This window comes from Coenobita brevimanus, chromosome 49 (assembly GCF_032717465.1).
Source record: "Coenobita brevimanus isolate Jiangsu-jjx chromosome 49, ASM3271746v2, whole genome shotgun sequence".
In the NCBI taxonomy this organism is placed as follows: Eukaryota; Metazoa; Arthropoda; class Malacostraca; order Decapoda; family Coenobitidae; genus Coenobita; species Coenobita brevimanus.
In genome coordinates, this window is record NC_137002.1 from 17,377,474 (window position 1) to 17,401,213 (window position 23,740).

A 23,740-nucleotide genomic window follows, 5' to 3' on the forward strand; every position below is an offset into this window, starting at 1 on the left:
TCACCATCATCAATCATCAGTCAATCGCCTTAGCCTGCTGCAATATCCACCTCACCGCATTTAAACCACACACACGTATGGGCTTTGTACAGTAGCATATATTTATCTTCTTCCTAGTTTTTGATTCAGAACTTAACACATAAACAGTACGGTAATGACTTAAGAGAGTATATTCAACATCACACATCATAATCGCACTGATATATGTAGATAGTGAGTATACCATCACGACACACAACATATCGAAGCCACAGTTTATACAGCATTATATTAAGTGACAGCAACAGACAAACTCGTTTTCCCGTTGGGTATGGAGGCTCCCTAACACCTCTTCCTTGGCAAATTACTTTTTATATGGCTGGTTCATATCCATTTGTACGTTATTTATGTACAGAATGGTGTTATTTGAAAGATTTAAATAACATATAATACGACAGTAAGGCGTAATAGGCCTGGAACCACTGTCTGACTCTCTTCTTCATTTCTGCAACATTCGCGGCCTTTCCTCTAACTTTCGCTCTGTTGAGCACCACCTCTCCTCCTCTAAACCTCACCTTCTTTTTCTAACGGAGACTCAGCTGTCTGAGGCAACTGACAGCAAACCCTTTTCTGTATCCTCCCACTTTCTCTATACTCATTTCAAAGCCAAAGGTGGCTGTTGTGTATATATACGGAACGACTTATCTTGCTCTCGTGTTCCTGAACTCGATTCTTCTGAATTCTCAACACTCTGGCTTCGGCTTTCCTGTCATTCTGTGACTAAATATATCTGTGCTGTTTATTTATCCCCTAATTCTACTGACTATCAAAAATTCTTCGACTATCTTACTTCTACGATGGAACACATTCTATCCATTTCTCCTTTCTCTGAAATCTCCATTCTAGGAGATTTCAATGTTCACCACCACCTTTGGCTCTCCTCTCCTTTCACGGATCCACCTGGTGAACAAGCCTACATCTTTTCTATCCTTAATGACCTAGAGCAGCTTGTACAGCACCCTACCCGTATCCCTGACCGCCTTGGAGAGAGCTCCAACATACTTGACCTCTTCCTCACAACTAATCCTTCTGCTTACTCTGTTAATATTTTCTCTCCGTTGGGCTCCTCCGATCACAACCTTATTACCTTAACCTGTCCTATCACTCCGGTACGGCCTGTGGACCCTCCAGGGAAACGTCGTCTGTGGCATTTTGGAGCCACGGACTGGGAGGCCCTCAGGCAGTACTTCTTTGATTTTCCCTGGAATGATTATTGCTTTCATGGACGAGAGCCATCTGAGTGTGCCTTGCGCATTACGGAGGTTATTCTCTCGGGCATGGAAGCATATATTCCTTTCTCATATCCTTTGACTAACGCAAGAAAGCCTTGGTTTAATCACGCTTGTTCTAATGCTGTCCGCAACAAGGAGAGGGCCTACAAAAGGTACTGGAGCCAACCCACCCTTGAATCACATAATCTTTACATTTCTGCCCGGAATCGTGCTAAGTCTGTTCTTCGCTCTACTAAAAATAATTTCATCCATACTAAATGCTCTCAACTCTCCAACTCGAATTCTTTCCGCTCCTTCTGGCACCTTGCCAAAAATCTTTCTAACAACTTTACCTCATCATCCTTCCCTCCTCTTTTCTACTCTGATGGTTCTGTAGCTATTTCTTCTACTGATAAAGCAGACCTCTTCGCACAGACTTTCTCCTCCAATTCCACCTTAGACGATTCCGGTGTTGTTCCTCCATTTCTTCCCCCCTCTGACTTCCTCATGGCTGACATTAAAATTTCTTCAGTTGATGTATTTTCTGCCATCACAGGCCTCAATACATACAAGGCATATGGGCCTGATGGGGTCCCTCCTGTTGTTCTCAAGAACTGTGCTTCTGTGCTTACACCCTGCCTAGGCAAACTCTTTCGCCTTTGTCTGTCAACTTGTACCTTTCCTTCTTGCTGGAAGTTTGCTCTCATTCAGCCAGTCCCAAAGAAGGGTGACCACTCCCAACCCTCCAACTATCGTCCAATTGCTTTAACGTCCTGTATTTCAAAAGTTTTCGAGTCAATTCTCAATAGAAAAATTTTAAGGCATCTTTCCTATCACAACCATCTTTCCGATCGTCAGTACGGGTTCCGTCAGGGACGCTCCTCTGGCGATCTTCTCACCTACCTTTCAGACTCCTGGTCATCCTCCTTTCGGGACTTTGGCGAAAGCTTTGCCATTGCACTTGACATCTCAAAGGCTTTCGATCGAGTCTGGCATAAATCTTTAATTTCCAAACTTCCCTCCTACGGTTTCTATCCTTCTATCTGTGCCTTCATCGCTAGCTTCCTTTCTGGTCGTTCTATAGCTGCTGTTGTAGACGGCCATCGTTCTTCTCCTAGATCTATCAACAGTGGTGTTCCTCAGGGCTCTGTCCTATCACCAACTCTCTTCCTTTTATTCATCAATGATCTTCTGAGCTGTACATCTAACCCTATCCACTCATATGCTGATGACTCCACCCTTCACCTTTCCATTCGGTTCCTGCAACGCCCATCTCAACAGTTACTTCAACAAACAAGGGATGAGGCTATGACACACCTAATGTCTGACTTGGCTCGTATCTCTGACTGGGGTTAAAATAATATGGTTGTTTTTAATGCATATAAGACTCAGTTCTTACACCTATCAACCCGACAAAATCTTCCACAGGTATACCCACTAATGTTTAATAATATTCAGCTTAATCCTGCATCATCCTTGAACATGCTTGGGGTTGCATTTACTCGGGACTTATCTTGGAAAGATCATATCACATCCCTTGTAAAATCTGCTTCCAAGAGATTGGGTGTGCTAAGCCGACTCCGCTCTTTCTTTACCCCTGCACAATTGTTGACTCTATACAGGGGTTTTATCAGCCCCTGTGTGGAGTACAACTCTCATGTGTGGGGAGGCTCCCCACATACAGCTCTTCTCAATAGGGTGGAGTCAAAGGCTTTTCATCTCATTAACTCTCCTCTTCTTACTGACTCTCTTCAACCTCCGTCTCTTCGCCGCACTGTTGCATCTTTATCTCTTTTCTATCGCTACTTTAATGGTCACTGCTCCTCTGAACTGTCTGCTTGCATTCCTCCACCTCTACGACGGGCGCGTAGCACCCGTCTGGCAGCAAACTCTCATCCCTTTTCTCTTCAACTCTCTAATGCAAGAGTTAACCGTTACTCCCAGTCTTTCATTTATGCAACAGGTCAGCTCTGGAACGTCTCCATTTGTCTGTATTTCCTGCTGCCTATGATCTCCAGTCTTTCAAACGCAGTGTGTCCAGGCATCTCAAAATGATCGGATCTTGAATTTAGCTCTCTATTGTATTTTGTTTTTCTCTTGGAGGGAACTATTACTGCGGGCTCATGGCCTTTGGTTCCTTCTTCCTCGCATAAAAAAAAAAACTAAATCGTTTAGGGAAATGGGGTTAGGGAGCTTCCTCGGCCGACGAGGACACAGGCCTAAGTGTTATAACCGGAATGAATCAAAGCTTGATTTTTAATACAGCATACACTGTGGCATGAAAGGAGAAAATGTTGACCACATGAAAGCAATAGATTTAACACACACACACACACACACACGCACACACACACACACACACTGAGAGAGAATAAGTAACAACGACATACACAACATAACAGGGTAAAATACTAAGAAGCCACATATACCCAAATTACACGTATATACCAACAAGACATCAGGCAGCATAACATAGCCAGTGTAGATGATCCATTGCGACAAGTGGATATGTTTGGTGGAGAGAGGCACAGGGTTACAGCTTGACTTCTTTATTTTCTCTAATGTTTCGGGCTACATAGAACCCAATCTCTCTGTAGATGGGTTCTGTGTAGCCTGAAACGTTAGAGAAAATAAAGAATTCCAGCTCTAACCTGTGTCTCTCACCCACCCAACATTTCCGCATAACATACCAGGCAGCTCGTAAATAAATAACATACCAGAAGGAAACATATCAGACGAACCTCACCTGAAAAAGTGACACAGAACATACTACATACCGACAAGAAAGCAGCGGAGAAAGCCAGTCAAACAAATAATGTCCTTTCTCCTTGTTGTTGTTGCTGCTGTTGTTGTTGTTGCTGTTATTGCGGCAGCAGCGCAGCAGCAGCAGCAGCAACAGTAATGGTAGTAGTAGTAGTAGTAGTCGTAATAGCAGTAATAGTAGTAGCAATAGTAGTAGTAATAGTAGTAGTAGTAGTAGTAGTAGTAGTAGTCGTAGTAGCAGTAATAGTAGTAGCAATAGTAGTAGTAATAGTAGTAGTAGTAGTAGTAGTTGTAATAGTAGTTGTAGTAGTAGTTGTAATTGTTGTTGTTGTTTTCTTTTTTTCTTCTTCTTCTTCCTCTTATTCATCTTCTTTTTTTTCTTCTTCCTCTTATTCTTCACCTTTTTTTCTTCTTCTCCTCACATTCTTCTTGCTGTTGTTTTTGTCTTGATTTTTGTTCTTTTTCTTGTTGTTGCTGTTCCTGGTGTCATGGCCCTTGGCTCACCTGAAGCTTGAACCCGGTGTACTGCAGGCTTAAGTTGCCCTTTTGCAGTCCTCCATCCTTTCGGGGAATAAGGAAGTAGCTGAGGGACGTTTGTGTAACCGGACACTAAGCCAACCGGTTATATCAGTGCGACCACGTGAAGGTTTTCCAGCATTTTATACAGTAATTATACCACAGAGAAATAGCACAGCTAAGAAAAAGGAGAAATTATTTTTTAAATTTATATTAATGCAGGAAAGGTAATGGACTATGAGGGTCCTCTTCGCAAATAATATTAATAATAATGATGATAATAATAATAATAATAATAATAATAATAATAACTAAAATATCGACTGTGGCAACTGAGCACCACCAGGACATAGTGACACTCTCCCAAGGAGGCGTCCACGGAGGGGCTCTGAGGGCGCGTGCATTGCCAAGGCGGTATGGACCTATGTCCCTGACTACCTTGCGCCCTTACAGGATTCCCTGGAACGGACCCAGCGGGAGTGTTGCAGTCCGAGTACATTTCCCCCTAACTGGACCAGCCCTCGACAGGTTTGGGGTGGGGCTAAAGAGTCAGTCCTGAGCAGCAACCCTGTGACAGCCTCTAGCCGCACAATAAAAGAGATGTCCTATAGCCGCTCAAAACATGTGATGGCCTCTAGCCGCACAATAAAAGAGATGTCCTATAGCCGCTCAAAACATGTGATGGCCTCTAGCCGCACACACAAAGTGACAGCCTTTAGCTGCATGAGCAAAGTGACGGCCTCTATCTGCACAATAAGAGACAGCCTCTAGCTGCTCCAGTGCTGCCAACCTCCCCCTCTCCTGCAGAAACCAGTGAAGGCCTCCAGCTACACTCAGGGAGAGAAAGGTACGTCCCCTCTCCTTCTGTGGCTGCCTCCAGGAGTAGGACACAGGTGATGGCCTCCAGCCACACCAACAGGCAGATGACGGCCTCCTCCCGCACCTAGACTGCACGTCACTCCCCTTGCAAGACACCAGTGACGGCCTCCAGTTGCACCCATGGTCAGGTGATGACCTCCACCCACACCTCGCCCATGGTCCTATTAGGAAATTGAACCCTGGTGACGGCCTCTAGCCGCCCTCTCCCTGTTGCCCACGGGACCTTGGCGATGGCCTCCAGCCAACCAGGGAGAGACTCCACCACCAAAGTCTCTCACCCCCTGAAACTTCCCCAGCGAAGGACAACACTTGCTCAGATCACCCCTCCTGTAGCCGAGTTGGACGTTCCTTCACTCCTCTTCACAGAGGCAGCCCCCTGGAGGAGCCTCTCTGCCTGGGAGAAGTATTGTGAGATCCCGTGCTGTCCCCGGAGTGTGTGCCATCCAGCCAGCACTCGTGGGAGACAACCAGCTGATGGACTCCCGCCGGAGGCAATACCTCAGCCCGACCCTAATGGTGGCCCGATGGGAGGGAGACCACAGGCACCAGACTCCCTGCGGTGCCCCTGTAACCCCAGGGCATGGCCTCCCCAGCCCTAAACGACGGTGACCTCCTCCCCAGGGTGGGCGCAGACAAGCATGCCTACTCGTGCTGTTTGAGCCGAGCCCCGAGGACCCGACTGCCCAGCCAGGCCCCACGAGTAGAGGGCCTTCCACCATGCCTGACCGCAGCCTGCAGCAGACGACGTCACCTTTGAGGGTCATCCCGTGGCCCTTGGGAGAAGGAACTCCAAACAGGACCCCTCCAACACCTGGCCAACACCTGGGGACCACCCGGCTCCTGCAGCCTAGCCGGAGTCCTCTAGCCTGCCCAGTGTAACAATGACTGCTCAGTACATACTCTGACTATAGTGCTCGTGCTGTATACAGTGCCGGACTAATGCTTTAGTGACTGCATAGTGCACAGTGTGTCTCTATATTCATATTGTGTGCTGTGTCTTTCTAGTGCTCTTACCACTGCATAGTAAACGGCAAGACACTTGTATTCATGTTGGTACTCCAGCCCAGGTAACAAACTGTGTGAAATCTACCATCATTTTGTGTACAGTGTCCGTTCAGTGTCCCTATGACTAGATATTATTCTGCGTGATACCAAAACCATACAAACCAGTCAAGGCTCTCTAGTCTGTCTAGTATATTTGATGCTGAATAGGTAACGTGTATAACTCCCATCCATATTGTATGCTGAAACTTGTAAACTGGATAATACACATGTAAGGTTGTTGTCCAGAGTTTTTATGCCTTGCTGTTTTTGTTGCATGTTTTAGCTCCGGTCTCGAAAGAGGACCCCGGCTCTATAGCTGGTGTTTCTAGGACGAGAAGTCTGCCTAAAATCACCTAGCATAACAATAATAATAATAATGATAATAATAATAATAATAATAATAATAATAATAAAAGTAATCATCATCATCATCATGTAATGATGATTGTTGATGATGACTACAACGATGAATGATAATGTCTGATGACTGGTGATGGTGATGATCTGACATCCGGAACGGTATAGCACATAACACCCATCATTGTACTGAAGGGGTTTAAATGAAGAATAATGGTATATCTGTGACAAACTATATCCTGACACATTTTATTTTGACACATGAGGACATTATTTAAAAATGCCAGTGTGTTAATGAGCCGTAAATATTAAATACCTGCTTGAAATAATTAATGAATATACTAGCACTGCAGTCTTCATACGTAAAGTATGTCGTACATGACAGGTCCCCGTTGGGTAGAGTTGTCTCACTAAAATTTATGCAATGAAAATATATCACATCGAAAGAGAGAGAGAGAGAGAACGTGTATAATTTGGAAATGGTTATCATAAAGGTGACAATGGATGCTCCACTTTTGGATACCTGTCCATGATGCATTCCAGTGTTGTAATTACCTGTAACCGTCTGTGTGAAGTGGAGGTCTAGCTACAATTTCCGAGGTTAATGCATCGCAGCTACTTGGTCATTTCAGAAAATATCTGAAGCCTGCATTCATTCATGTCAATGTCACCAACAAACATGTCATTATGTCAAGGTTGTTAGGTGTATCAAATGCCAGACCTTTGTTACACACTGATGCTGTACCAGGTTCATATGTTGTCAACTGTACTGGGGGCAGTCGCTTAATCTTTAATGGTCTGAAATATAATAGGCGGGTCTTCACTGAAGAAACTGAAAAGGTTAATATAAGACTGTCTGGTTTGCTAAGTTGTGAACAACTCGAAAATATACACATTCCTTACACGACTGGTGAAGGTAGTTTGAAATGGAAAAAGTAAGAGCATAACATTAAAATATAACACACACACACACACACACACACACACACACACACACACACACACACACACACACACACACACACACATCTTAAGTCAATGGACACAACAAATATATTATAACAACAAATAATTCTCTTCACATCCTAGCGATCCGACTTCAAGGGTGCTGTGTCAGTGAGATGCAACATTGACCATCATGACCCGTACTCTCGTTGGTTAAGAAAGCTCCCTAGTACCATTTCCTTAGCGATTTATTTTCCACACTACGTCTTACTTCTCTCTCCTGTATGTTGTATTTATCTTTTAAACACCAACATGGAAGGCAAAAATTGGCACATAATGGATTATTAATGAGCTGTATGCAAAGATAAACTGGTTTCATGCATAATGAGAGAGAGAGAGAGAGAGAAATCATATACTGCTTGCCTAAATGAAATGTCAAAAATTCATTGACAACAGCGATAGTGAGTTTCTTACATTCTAACTGCTAGCGCCTTGAACAAAACTGTTCGATAATGCCAAATAATACCAAAATGCTTCTACAGAATCAGAAAGACTACCTAGAGAAGGAAAACGGCAAAATAAAAACAGACCATGACAAGCAGACGACCGAGAGGATTTTGATGTTGTACATACAGTATATAACAAGATAAGGGGTCAAATTTAACTCTTTACAATTCACCTGTTTTTCAGCTGTTTCCTTCCCTCTCCAAATCATTTTCTTAAGCTAATGAGAGTCTTTACGAACTGGAGGGTTTAGATACAGCCTTCACCTAATACAAGTTACACAAAACTGAATACAGGCGTCTGGAGGTGGCAAGAGTATATACATGTGTCATCGGACTGAGGGGGTTAAGTCCCAGGACAACGCACAAGAGATGGAAAATTTGTTCCCTCGAAACTGCATCAACAACCCAGCTCCTTTTCACCACCCCAGGTCTGGTTCGCCATCCGTCGTCACTTACCCATACACATATAAATTTTTATCTCTGTCTCGTCATTCAGACTGAGTGAGGTTGATGAGCAGTTTATTGAACTGAAAAATGATGAAAACTGTTTATCCAGCAATACGAGAACTGTGGGAGTGTGAAACAGTGAATGAATGTGTTTTGAGAGAGTGTGAGAATGACAGAGTGCCAAACTTTATGATTCATGCTTTTCTATCCCCCTGTGGCGGGGGGGACACAATCTGGCCGCACTATGGGGTGGTACTACTACTCTGCGGCCAGGTTGTGTTAGGAAGAATACTGCCACCGTATTCCCTGCATGTCGTAAAAGGCGACTAAAAGGGGCGGGGTGAGGGGACTAGGGACCCCCTCCTCTGCTTTTTTTAGTTCCTAAAAAGAGACAGGCCAGAGAAAGGGATGGGGGATGGAGTTATCCCCGTACCCTGAAGATTGGGTCTGTGAATGTGCGTGGATGTAGTACGATTGAGGCTAAAAGGGAGGAGATTGGGAGAATGTTTGTGAGAAGAAAGTTGGATGTGTTAGCTTTGAGTGAAACGAAGATGAAAGGGAAGGGTGAGTCTATGTTTGGAAATGTGAATGGAAGATTGTCAGGTGTTGATAGAGGAAGGGCAAGAGAAGGTGTGGCCTTGTTAGTGAGTCCGGAAGTACAGCAGTGTGTGATTGAATGGAAGGAGGTGTCATCGAGACTGATGTGGGTGAAAGCGAAATTTGAACGTGAGTTGTGGGTGTTTGTGAGTGCATATGGGCCTGGTAGTGAAAGAGATGAAGAAGAGAGGGAGTCTTTCTGGAATGATGTTGCCGTGTCTGCAGAGTTTTGGAGCGAATGTGAATGTGGTAATAATGGGAGATCTGAATGCTAGAGTGGGAAATGTAGCAGGTGAAGGTGTAGCTGGTATGCATAGTGTGCCTGGAAGAAACGAAAATGGGGAACGAAAGATAGCGATGTGTGTTGAGCGAGAGATGATGATTGGAAATACACTGTTTGAGAAGAAAGATATTTATAAGTATACATGGGTGAGGCAGAAGGGTGGAAGGGTTGTTAATTGAGCTTTGATGGACTATGTGGTTGTGTCTAGGAATGTAATAGGAAGATTGTTGGATGTAAGAGTTCTGAGAGGGGAGGGTGGAGGTATGTCTGACCATTACCTGGTGGAGGGAAAGTTAAGAGTGGGTAAGAGATGGGTGAGAGCTAGGAGGGTTAGGTGTGGCAGGGAGGTTTTGAAAGTGAGTGAGTTGGATAAAAGAGAGAAAAAGATAGAGTATCAGGAGAAATTGAAAGATGAGTGGAACGCAGTGAAAGATCGGGAAAATGGCAGTGTGGAGGAGGAATGGCAGTTGTTTAAGAGTGCTGTGGTGGGGCATGCAGAAGAGGTGTGTGGTGTGAGACGTGTGGGTGGTGGTGTAAGAAAAGGAAGTGAATGGTGGTGTGAGGAAGTAAGTATGGCTGGGGCTGAGAAGAGACGTGCATATGAAGTGTGGCTCCAGAGGAAGGATGAGATGTCATATGAAAGGTATAAGGAAAAGAAGAATAGGGCTAGAAGGGCTGTGCGTGATGCTAAAGTGGCAGCAGATGAGAGGTGGGGTAGGCGGCTGACAGAGAATTTTCAACAGAATAAGAAAATGTTTTGGAAGGAGGTGAAAAGGGTGCGAAAGGGAGAGTCTGGGAAGGAAGAACGAGTAAAAGCAGAGGATGGAAGGATGTTAATTGAGATGGATGCAGTAAGGAAGAGATGGGCAGAGTATTTTGAAAGATTGTTAAATGTAGAGGAGGAAAGGGTGGCTGAGATTGTGTCGGATGGAAGTGTGCAAGGAATAAATGTGTTGGGAGAGTTGAATGATTCTTTGATCACGAAGGAGGAAGTGGAGAAGGCAGTAAAGGAGATGAAAACAGGGAAAGCTGCGGGTATGGATGGGTGTGCTGTGTAATGCCTGAAGGGTGGTGGAGTGACTATTGTTGACTGGTTAGTAAGATTGTTGAATGTGTGCTTTGTGAAAGGTATGGTTCCAATTGACTGGGCAAGTGCTTGTGTGGTCCTGTTGTATAAAGGCAAGGGTGATAAGTATGAATGTACTAGCTTTAGGAGTATAAGTCTGTTGAGTGTTGTAGGTAAGGTGTATGTTAGAGTGTTAATTATGAGAGTTAGAGAGGGTACAGAGGGAGTGATTGGTGAGGAGCAGTGTGGCTTTAGGAGAGGGAGGGGATGCGTGGATCAGGTGTTTGATGTGAGACAAGTGTGTGAAAAGTGTTTAGCGAAAGGCAAGGATGTGTTTTGGGCATTCATGGATTTAGAGAAAGCGTATGATAGAATTGATAGGGAGGCTTTGTGGACTGTTTTAAGATTGTAAGGACTTGATGGTAGGTTACTAAAATGGATGAATAGTTTTTATGTAAATAGTAGAGCGTGTGTAAGAGTGGGAAATGCTGTGAGTGTTTTCCCGTGAGAGTGGGGCTGTGACAGGGATGTGTGATGTCGCCTTGGTTGTTTAATATTTACATGGATGGTGTTGTTAGGGAGGTGAATGCAAGAGTTTTAGGTGGAGGTCTGAGTCTGGTGAATGTTGATAATGGAGAGTGGAATCTGAAGCAACTGCTGTTTGCAGATGATACTGCACTGATGGCTGATTCAGAGGAGATATTGAGACTGTTGGTAGAGGAGTTTGGAAAGGTGTGTGAAAGGAGGAAATTGAAAGTAAATGAGACTAAGAGTAAAGTGATGAAGTGTACGAGGTTGGAAGATGGTAGGGGGATGAATAGAGTTTTAAATGGTGAGTTGTTTCAGGAGGTAGAGTTTTAAATATCTAGGGTCACATGTTGCTGTGGATGGAAGAATAGATGCAGAAGTGAAGTTTAGAATAAATGAAGTAGGAAAGGTGCTGGGAGGAATGAAAAAAGTGTTTAGATGTCGTTCGCTTAGAATGGATGTAAAGAGAAGGCTGTATGAGGGTGTTGTGGTACCGACTGCGTTATATGGGGCTGAAACATGGAATATGGGTGTAGCAGAGAGGAAAATTTTGAATGTAATGGAGATGAGGTGTCTGAGGAGTATGTGTGGAGTGACGCGTATGGATCGAGTGTGAAATGATGAAGTGCGAAGGAGAACTGGAGTTGTTCGGGAGATGGCTGGTAGAGTTGAGCAGAGGGTGTTGCGATGGTTTGGGCATATGGAGAGAGTGGATAATGAGCAATTGGTGAAAAAGATAACTAGATCTGATGTGAGAGGTGTAAGGCTGAGAGGAAGACCACAAATAGGATGGATGGACAGTGTGAAGAGAGCGCTGGATGTGAGAGGGATGTCTGTTGAGCATGGACGAGTGGTTGTGCATGACAGAAATAAATGGAGAGAAATTGTGAATGAATAAGTGATGACGCAGCCCTGAGGGGATATTCTCCCGCATTTGATCTGATCAGCTAGTCAGGTCAGGTGCGGGTAAGGGGATGGGTCTATCATGATGTGGCAGGGGTAAACCAGTTCTGCTGCCGGGCCCTGCTGCGGATGTCACTGATTGCATTGCGCAGTTGGCCCTTGTGCGGTGTGGTGCGGTGAGGATCTGTCCGTTCTCCCCTTTGGGGCTAAGATAGGAATGAATGTGTTTGAATGGATGAGTATATGGGGAATGTGTCGTCCTGTCTCGGCTACCTCCCTTTCCTTGGAGGAAGCAGCCTAGGTATATAGATAGATGGATAGATAGCTTTTCTACATTGCCAGAAATGATGGCCATACAGGATTTTTAAACACACAGTACCATGCTAACTTGGCGATGTGGTGCAGGATGTTATGGTGTGTAAGTCCACCTGTTGGACCCTCATTGTTAACACTGACACATGTAACTATTAAACTTGACCTTTCATGGAGTATTTATGCATTTCCCTAACCTACGGCAGTTTAAGTCAAACTGTTATATTTTTTTAAATGAAAGGAGGACACCCGCAAAAGATGTATTTTAAATTGATTTGTTTTGCCATCTCGTCATCTGTGAAAAACAAATCACCAGTTCTACCCAAGGAGGCGTTGTCCATCTTATTCTTGCCATCTGCAGCTTATTTATGCAGTTAAGGAAGGATGCTTAGTAGTGGATACCGTTTATTAAGGCTATATGGAAAAATCGCCTCAAAAATAATTAAAATCATGTAAAAATAATGAAAATTAACTATTAAAAGGCGTCACATGAAGTCTCTCTCTCTCTCTCTCTCTCCTTGTATTCCCTGGTAGCCAAACTGACATGAAAATTCGAACACAAATCATATTAATGTCCGGACAGCTGTGTGTCTCACACCAGCCACAGCTTGACTGAAATATTTATGTGACTGAAGCTCATGTTCTATATCGTCACCCTCATAAAGAAACTGCCTAAGACATTTTTCGGCGATTTCTGGATTTTTGCTTAAATCAGTTCTTCATCACGTGGTGCACAATTGGAACAGGTGCCTTTGCCAGGTCTTGGGTGTGAGTGGTCTAAAATGCGTCTCAAGTTTCTGCCTAAGTCATTGAAAAAGAAAATGACAGTTTTTTTTCGTTTTCCCGAATAGCAGAAAAAATGACTTAGGCAGTTTCTTTATGAGGGTGACGATATATTTCTTTCCCTTCTTTTTTTGGGGGGAAGGGCAAAGAAGTGGGGATGATTTCAGATTTTCCCTTTTCCTCGAAACCATAATCCGAAAGTGATAAAACTTGCTTTATATTTCAAGGCTGTGTTTACATATTTAGCCTAAGAGGTATGGTTGAGATGGGATAATTATAGTTGAAAAAGAAAAGAATACAGATGGCATGATTATAGTTGAAATGAATACAGACTGCATAATTGTAGTTGAGATAAGAAAGAATGCATTTTGCATAATAATATTATAGTTGACATGAGGAAGAATGCAGACGGCAATGTCAGCCATAGGTCTGTACCATAATGAAAGGGAAAAAAGCTAGATGGCAAGTGGAATTTCTTGGAAAATCTTTTTGTAACCCTTTTCCCTATTCTCTGTGAAGTGAAGAAGCCCTAGGTGAAGCAAGGGAGGCTAGGTAAAAGAAGAACTAGAAAGCACAGAGAAAGCATACCTCCACCAATGCCATTGCCATTAAAAAGGATCCGGATCAGTGGATGTAGAATCCGGATCCATCCTAAAATTTAATCAATTCTTTCTTGGTCCATGTTTCACCTTTCCTCAAAGTTTCCTTGAAATTCTTTGAGAATTTTTTGAGATATTGTGCGGGATACTCCGGACGCGGATCCGTCTCAAAATTTATTTTTGTCCATGGCCCGTGGCCCACCCTTCGACAAAATTTGATCAAAATCCGTTCATAACGTTTTGAGTAAACCTGGATCTGGACCCGTGAATATAGGATCCGGATCCGACCATAAATTTGACAAATTCTTTCCTGGGCCATGGCACACCTTTCCACAAAATCTCATTGAAATTCTCTGAGAACTTTTGGAGACACTGTTTAGTATAATCCGGACCCAGATCCGGCCCATATTTTAACCATGTCTTCCTTGGCCCATGTCCCACCCTTCCACTAAATTTCGCCAGTATCCATTTATACCTTTGCCAGTAATCCCGCATCCGGACCCGTGGATTTTGGATCAGGGTAAGGATCCACCCAAAATTAAAACAATTATTTCTTTGTCCATGGTGCACATTTTCACAAAATTTCATCGAAATTCATTGAGAGCTTTTGTAGATATTGTGCGGGATACTCTGGATCCTGATCCAGATCCAGAGGAGGCCCAAAATTTAATCATTTTATTCCTTGGACCATGGCCCCCTCTTCCACGAAGTATCATCATTATCCGTTCATAACTTTTTGAGTAATCCTGCTAACAGACTGACTGACAGACAGACAGACAAACAGACAGTCAGACAGGCATACAAACAGACAGACAAACAGACAGTCAGACAGGCATACAAACAGACAGACAGCCAAACAAATAAACAAACCAACACGGAGTAAGACATAACCTCCTTGGTGGAGGGACTTATAGTTGAGATGAGAAAGGATAAAGATGGCATAATAATAGTTGAGGAAGAATACAGATGACATAATTTACCTTCACCAGGAGGTATATGTTTTTCCTCAATTTTTTTTTTCTGTCTGTCTGGCTGATAGCAGGATCATTCAAAAAGTTATAACGGATTTTTATGAAAATTTTTTATGGGTAGGGTGTGGCCCAATGAACAATCGATTAGATTTTGGTTGTGATCCGCAATTATTTGTTTGTTTGTTCATACCATATCTCCAAAAGTTCTCAGTGGCTTTCAATAAAAATTTATTAATGGGTGGGCCATGGGCCAAGTAAGAACTGTTTAAATTTGGGGACGGATCCGGATCCGAATCAGGATCCAGATCTTATCACAAAGAGTTTCCAAAATTTCCAAATGACTTTCAATGAAATTTTCTGGAAGGATGGGCCATGGATCAAGAAAGCATTCTGTAAATTTCAGGGAGGATCCAGGTCTGGATCCCACCACTCAGTATCTCCAAAAATTTTCAATGAATTTCAATCAAATTTTGTGGAATGGTGGGACTTGGGCCAAGATAGAATTCTTTAAATTTGGGGACGGATCCAGAGCCAGATATGGATCCTAGGGCAACGTATCTCCAAAAGTTCTAATTAATTGTCAATGAAATTTTGTGGAACTATGGGCCACTGGCCAAGAAAGAATTGATTAATTTTGGTGGCAGATCCAGATACAGATCCTACTGCATAGTACCTCCAAAAGTTTCAATAAATTTCAATGAATTTTTGAGGAAAGATGGGCCATTGGCCAAAAGAGAATCGATTAATTTTTGGAGTGTATCTGGATACGGAGATATGCGCTCTCTGAGTGCTGCTCTGATTATAGTTGCGATGAAAAAGAAAACAGATGTTATAATTATAGTTGACACGAGAAAAAACGCAGATGGCAATGTCAGCCATAGGTCTGTACCATACTGATCTCGATGACTGTAGCCGTAGGTACGAGATGTTGTGAGATAGGGAGGTTGACTGTAGATCATTGAAACATTGCCAGAATAAAGATGTGAGGTGTCGTTTGGCTTGAACTTGTCACTGCTTTAATAAAATGGTGTGTCCTCAGCTAGACTGAATAGGTGGGTCTCTCTCTCTCTTTCTCACCTTTCCCCTTTTGTATATCAGCGAGGTAAGTTAGTGTACTCTTGGGTTATGGACTTTATTGTACACAGTTACATCATTTTTTTGTTTTACAGTGTAACGTAGCGTGACGGCAAAATCTCCTAGCTGACTCTGTCTCCTGCCTTCCACCCTCATCATATTCCTGGGCCTTCTCTAACCCCTTCTGTCTGGCTCTCTCTCTGTTTTTTAACCTTCCTACACATGATATCAGACTTATGTCCCCCTCTAGCTTCCGGCTAAAGTGTGTGTGTGTGTGTGTGTGTGTGTGTAAGTCATGAATCCAGCACATGATCAGAGGTGTTTGGCATTCTCTATTAGTGTACGCTAGGGGATGTGTAGTTGTCTCTTCCTGGAAAACTTCAGACATAAATACCTGTTTTACATACTGTTACCTATGGTTATATAGTTACATACCATAGTCACAGACAGTATTGTGTCATAACATATTATGCCTACATATCGCTCGGTCATGCAAAGTTGTCGTACCAACGACAGTAAACATTGTCATAACATATTAATACATATCATATACACTTTACAATCAACTAATAAGTAAATTAACTGAAATACACAATATTGTAAAAGTTACATAACTGAAAGAATATTGTAACAATTGCAGTTACATTGTGTTAATGCAATTGTAGCCACATTGTGTAAATCCAACTGTTACGCATGTGTGGCTGTAACATAACATTGTGTTAATGTAACTGTTACACAGTTGTGGTTGTATTAAAATTTTAGTTACATCTTGTTAATGCAGCTTTTACGTATTATTGTGGTTGTAATAAAATTGTTGTTACATCTTGTTAATGCAACTGTCACAAAATGTGGTTGTAACAAATTGTAGTTACAGAATTGTATCAATTGTAATATAATTACAGTAATGCTAGTGTTTATAGTTACATCATTGTAGCAAGTGCAATATAATTGCAGTAAAGCCAATGTTTGTAGTTACATAATTGAAGCAATTGCAACATAACTGCTGTAATTTTAGTGTTTGAAGTTACACATTTTTTGCAACTGTAACATAATTACAGGAATCACAAGTGTAGTTATTATAGCCACATAACTGACACATATGTATATAATTTATACAATAATAGCAATACAACCTTATCATGAATCTGAGATACTTGATGTACTTGTTTGAGACACCATAGTTTATATCTAAATGATAATTATCATATGTAACCCCATATTTTGTTATTTTATATAAAATTAAATAAATACTATTTACAACATGTACAGTATTCACTTAGTTTCACACATCACTTGATAGTATAGTCCTTCAAAGGTTGTGAAGTTAACTTGATACATTTGCTCATATTTAACTTCATCTTTAAGTATAGGTTGCAAGTACTCACTTCTGTGGTTGAGTATAGCATACTGTTGCTAGCTCCATTTGTGTTAGGCATTTTCAGTTGATTTTCCTTGTAACTGTAATATGGAGGATATGTGTGTACTTATATTTTAATTCTCTGGTCTCACTAGATTTTCATATGTATGTACAACATGTTGATGTAAAGGTATAATATTGTCTATAACTGTGCATATATGTAAAATTGTATATAAACGAAGTAGTGGTATTAAACAAATAGAGTAAATATTCAACTCATTTATTTTCATTGTAGTAGTGGTGATGATAGTGATGTTGCTGAAGGGTGTTGGTAGGGTCTGGTTCAGGTAGGTCAGGGTCCTGGTATGATTGAGTCAGCAGCCAATGTCATCACAGAGGGGTAGGCAGATCGACTGGCAGGCGGGCAGGCATGAGCAATATGGCGTTGCCAGGCACTTGGATTGACTGACGTGTGATGATGCTCTTAGCAAATGATGACACTGGTGAATTGCTGCCTCATTCTGGTAGTTGTGGTGAAGATGGTGGTGGTGGGAAAAAGTGGTGGAGGTCGTTGTGGAGGGTGGTGGAGGTTCAAGGAGGAGGAAGGAGTGGAAATCAGATATGTTGATACATCACCATGCTGGGTCGACATTACTAGCACAGTACAGATGCACTTCCTCCTTTCTCACTTGCTTGTAGTTACTTGTCGTTTCTCATTTCTTGTTCTCACTGTATTCGCTTGTAGACTGATTGATGATTGTTGCTTGTAGAGCAGTTGTAGATTGTTTTTCTTTTAATTTGTTCATTGATTGTTGATTGAGATGTTAATCGGCTTCTTTTAGCGCTGTTGTTCACCGTTGTATAAACTCAAAAGGCATGGTTTAATTGTTGTTCGTTTTACCACTTGAGTCATAGATTGATTGTAGTCAGTTTGTTTTCGCCGATCACCACCAATATCAATGTGCATAGATTATCGCTGCTGTCGTTTCTCGTAAATCGTGGAGTTGTGTCTGAGGTGCTTAGGAGTGGTTAAGGGCAAAGTTAAGTTACAAATATCGATGAATGTAGATTGATTGTAGTCAGTTTGTTTTCGCTGCATGCCACCAATGTTGATGAACATAGTTTATCGTTGCTGATGTGTCTTGTAAATTGTGGAGCTGTGGTTCAGGTGGTTAGGAATGGTTAGGGTCAAAGTTAAGTTGCGTTGATGCTCTGCCAGCTCTTGCTCTCTGCTTTGCTTGTTTTTTTGTTTGCTTCTTGTTACTTGTGATTGCGTGAAATGGCCAAATTGAGCGTAGTCGGTTCGTTGTTACCGCTCGCCACCAGTGTCAATAGACATAGCTGAGAGGTTTAATTAGATCGAGAAGGTTATCTGTTTGTATCGTTGATGGGAGTGGCAGAGAGAGAAAGAGTAATGGTGAGGCTTTGTAGGAGATGTCAGTGTAGGCATTCTCTGTTCCTTTATCCTCCTCGTATTTTAAGTGGGGTGATGAAATAGGTAGATTGGGGTTAATGGAGTTTATTGTGAGACAGTTACTTGAATAAATGTTAAGAGCTTGGCATGACCCGTGTTTGGTTAGTAGCAGTTTGTGCTAGCTGGGGTCCTCCTACTTTACTCTCGCTCTCCTACTCCCTATTGTTCTCTTGGAATCTCTCTGGTTCTCTAACCTTCCTACATGTGGTATTGGACTTATATCCCCTTCTAGCTTCCGGCTAAAATGTGTGTGCATCCGTATGTGCATGTGTGTGTGTCAGCCATGTTTCTGTCACATGATCAGAGGTGTTTGGCATTTTTGATTAGTGTAGGCTAGGGAATGTGTAGTTGTCTCTTCCTGAAGAGCTTCAGACATAACTGCCTGTTTTACATATTGTTACCTATAGCTATATAGTTACATACCGTAGTTTAATTTTAGTATTGTGTCATAACGTATTATGCCTACAGTGAAAGGAAAAAAAGTGCAGATGGCAATGGAGTTCAATGGAAAATTTTCTGTATTTCTTTTCCCTATTCTCTACAGAGTGAAGAAAACTTAGATGAGTTTTGGGAGGCAAGGTAAAACAAGAACTAGAAAACGCTCAGAGAGGGCATACCTCTGCCAATGCCATTGCCATTAAATAGGTCCCGGATCAGAATCTGTGGATATAGAATCCGGATCTGTCCCATAATTTAATCAATTTTTTCCTGGTCCATGGCTCACCTTTCAAAAAAAAAATTCATTGAAATTCATTGAGAAATTTTTTAGAAATTGTGTGGGATATTCCTGATCTGGATCCACCTCAAAATTTAATCATTTGTTCCTCGGCCCATGCCTCACCTTTTGACAAAATTTCATCAAAATCCGTTCATAACTTTTTGAGTAATCCTGGATCAGGATCCATGAATATAGGATCCGGATCCATCCCTTAATTTAAGCAAATCTCTCTTAGTCCATGGCACACCTTTTCACAAAATTTCTTTGAAATTCATTGAGAACTTTTGGAGATATTGTGCGGGATAATCCGGATCCCAATATCCCAAAATTTAATAATCTCTTCCTTGGACCTTCGCCCACCCTTCCGCACAGAGTCATCAAAATACGTTCATATCTTTTTTTAGTTACCCTGCTAACAGACAGACAAACAAACAGACAAACCAACCAACGTGGGGTAAAACAAAGGTGGAGGTAATAAGCAGGAAAGAAAAGGAAAACACAGAGGTCGAAAGAAAAAATGAGAGGATAATGGCTGAAAGAAAGATAGGTTTCGTAACATAAGCAATGGATCTGATTACATCAAAATAAATAAATAAACTCTGGAAGTCTCAGATGATGGGAAGGAAGTTTATGGAGACTTCGGTAATCTTTGTTTCAAAGAAGTGTATATGAAATTACTGTATCTCAAATCATCCCTCTCAAAACACACACACACACACACACACACACACACACACACACACACACACACACACACACACACACACACACACACACACACACATTCATGTCAGTGCCACCAACAAACATGTGATTACATTAAGGTTGTCAAGTGTACCAATTGCCAGACCTCTGCTACACACTGATGCTGTACCAGGTTCATATGTTGCCAATTGTACACATGGCGTGTAGAGCGGTTTTAAAATCTCCAGGTGGAATGAAATAATTTCCGACATAAGAGGGGCAGCTGCAGGTGTAATATTAAAGAAGTGAGTGTACCGAACCAGAGTAAGTGGAGTATACTGAGAAATGGTAGAGACTAAAGCCTGTATTTTTGCTGGTTAAGCCCTAAATACCGCAATTCGATCTGGCTTGTCTGCCACTGGAGCCACAATTCGGGAGTGTCTTATCCACTTTCACCAAAGGGAAAATTAATATGTTCTGGCTAAAGACGAAGAATTTACACACCTGACAGCGCAATCGACACCCCCCTAGGCCTAATGGTTACCGCACAATCGAGGGTCAAAGTTAAAAAAAAAAAAAAGTTACCCCCAAAATTTTCGAAAGCCCCCCCCCCATGGTTTTGATAACTATTTCTATTACTGAATTAGGTCATTGCAATATCATATGTCACACCAAGCCCGATAACAGGTGTTTTGGGGTGTGGGGAGATCACTTGCTGTTGGGGAGATAAAGTACCCTGTGAGGAGAAGGTTTGTAGGTATGGAGGTTGGATAAAACCATCTCTTCTCATCAAAGTAAAGCACTTTAGTTTGTTCTTGACCAGCTACTAGGAAAACAGTTGTGTATGTACTTGTGGGGAGATAAAATTCGATCGGGGAGATGGCCTACAACTAATACATTGAACCTTGGAAGATCATTTACGGTAACAACCAATTCGGCTAGTTGAAACAAACAAAATCTATGTGATTTAGCATATCAGCCATGTAAGCAGGTGTGTTTGCAGGTGTGGGGAGATAATTCACGTATGGGGAGTAATAGATGTATCGAGGTGGAGGTGTGGTGGTGGGGGGAGGGGGCTGGGTGGTGGTGGGGGGGCTGGGGCTCAGATGCCTGTGATTGCAGGTGTTTGCATGTACAGTGGGCTCCCATAGTGCGCGAGAGATTGGGCGGTGCACGAGCTCGCGCACTGGGAATTCGCGTACTAGGAATACATAATCTTATGGGAATGATTACATATGGGCGGTACCCCCTCATACCTGGACATTTTTTGGGCCTTAGAGACATAATAAAGGTCATATGTTTCAGACATTGTACTAAAGTTATAGCTACAATAACAAAAATATGGGTAGTCACCTTAACAACAGTAGACAACAGGCCTAATGACCTTAAATAACAGGGGTTCCGAGGCGCGGCAACACTTACAGCCTGCACTCCCCACCGCACCAACACTTACCTCTGCAGACTCCTCTTGATCACCTTCCCCAGGAGCATCCAAGTCACTCACTTCGGCCATAAACCCTTCAAAGTCCAATGCTGACACTTCTGACATTGCATCCTCTTCATCCTCAACAGGATCAGGAGCAGACGATGTCGATGGTTCCACTATTTCACTAACCTGAGCCCACTGTGTGTAGCTTGTTATGAGCATCTGTCTTCTCCTGTTTATTTCTTCCGTGTGCCTGTCTGTCGATACCAACCAGAAGTTCCTCCGTTCTTAGGTTGCTCAATTCCTGTGCCTTCACCTCTTCCTTGAGCTTATCCACGGCAGCAAGGATCTTGCTAATGTTTGACATACACAGCTCAGTCCTGCCTTCCATCACACTAGGCTGCTCAACTTGACTCTGTCTGGCGTCGGGATCTGCGTCAGCCTCGTCTATCCGTTGCAACACTTCCTCAGGAGGCTGTTCCTCAGTAGCAGTGTGCACGTATTGTATGTCCGCCAATGTAACGTCCTCGAAACCTGGTACAGCTTGTGCTGCTGTCAATGTTGCTGCCTCAGCATCGGCCAATGGTTGAATGGCCGTCTCCTGGGTGATGCACAGGTGAGGCACGAGCATTCGTCATGCATGGTTCACCGTTGCAGGTGTAATCTGGTGCCAGGCTTGAAGGAGAAATTCAACTGCGTCCTTCACCGTAAAGTTACGCCAAAATGCCTCAACAGTCATGGCATCTGTGGTAGGTTGGGATAGAGGTGCTGGTGGAGATGGAACAGGAGCAGATGCCTCATCAAAGTCTTCATCGTGATCTTTTTGTAGGGCATGAAGCTCCTCTTGCGTGTCGGTCTTCCTGCGTAGGTAGTCGTACACTTCCTTATGGTAGAAATGCTTCACTGCGGCGATTAGTTCTTGATAGAGTGGCTGCATTAGTGACGTTGTGCAGGGCGGGAGAAACACAACACGACAATCCTTGTGAAGATCTTCCAGGTATGGAGGGTGACTTGGTGCATTTATCAAGCACAAGGAGCATCTTAAATGGAATGCCCAGTTCCCGACACTTGGCTCTCGCATCAGGGACACACTGCCTCGTTAACCAGTCTGTCATAATGTTCCCGGTCATCCAACCATTTACGGACTTATACCAATACACGCCATTTGCATCCATGTTCGTGAGGTTTTTGTAGCACCTTGGATGTGAAGCTGTGTGTACGACAACTGGCCTCATCTTGAGGCTCCCAGACAGGTTTACAGCGAACATTACCGTCATCTTACACTTCTGGAGCTTGCGACCAGGGGCTTGTTTCTGCCTTATAGCAATGTAAGTTGATTTTGGCATGGCCTTGTAATATAAGGACGTTTCATCAGTGTTGTAGATCTGGTCCTTGGTGTACTGTCCCTCTTCAATAATCGTTTTAAATATTGCAGGATAGTCTCTTGCAGCCAGCTCATCGGCAGAGGCACGTTCACCAGACAATTTCACGTAACGGAGTTCCTTGCGCTTGAGAAAACGGTCCAGCTATCCAACCGATGCCCTGAATGGTTTTTCCACTTTTAACCTTCGAGATGCAGCCTTGTTAAAGAGCTGGGCTTGGTTCCGAATAAATCTTCCATTGAGTGGAACACCTTCCTTTTCTTTCCGCATTATGAAGGTGGCAAGATAGCACTCCATTAATATCATAGGACGATTTCCCACCCGCGAACGGCCGTCTAGGTCAGAGGCACCGTACGTCTTCACTACAGCCTTTATGGCTTCACGGTTCTTCCACACAGTTCTCGCTGTAGATTCAGCCAGTCCCAGGGTTCTCCCGATAGCCGTGTTTCCTTGACCCTCCTCCTTCATCTTAATTTTCTTTAACTTGGTGGCATGCGTCAGATGTTTCTTTACTCTTGGGGTTGGAGCCATGGTGCAGCAAAGTACAGGCAGCACAAAAAACACCACACGTTGTACATGACAGGTTAGCTGTAGAGAGCGGATCCGCATAGTGCACGAGCAGGGACTGTTATGGAGCACCCGCTCCCTTGTACCCTAAGCTGCGTAGTAGAATGCCCGGGAATTTCTGCTCATCAACATGACGACACGTGACGCGCTCTGTGAGGAGTGGTCACGCACTAATAGAAAATGGCATTTTTGAGCCACTCCTTGCCTCTGCCTCGCCTTTGGTGCGGTAAACTCGCGCATTAAAGGGTTTTTGGTTACGATTTTAGGTCACTCGTGCATAAGGCGAATCGCGCACTACGGTGACGCGCA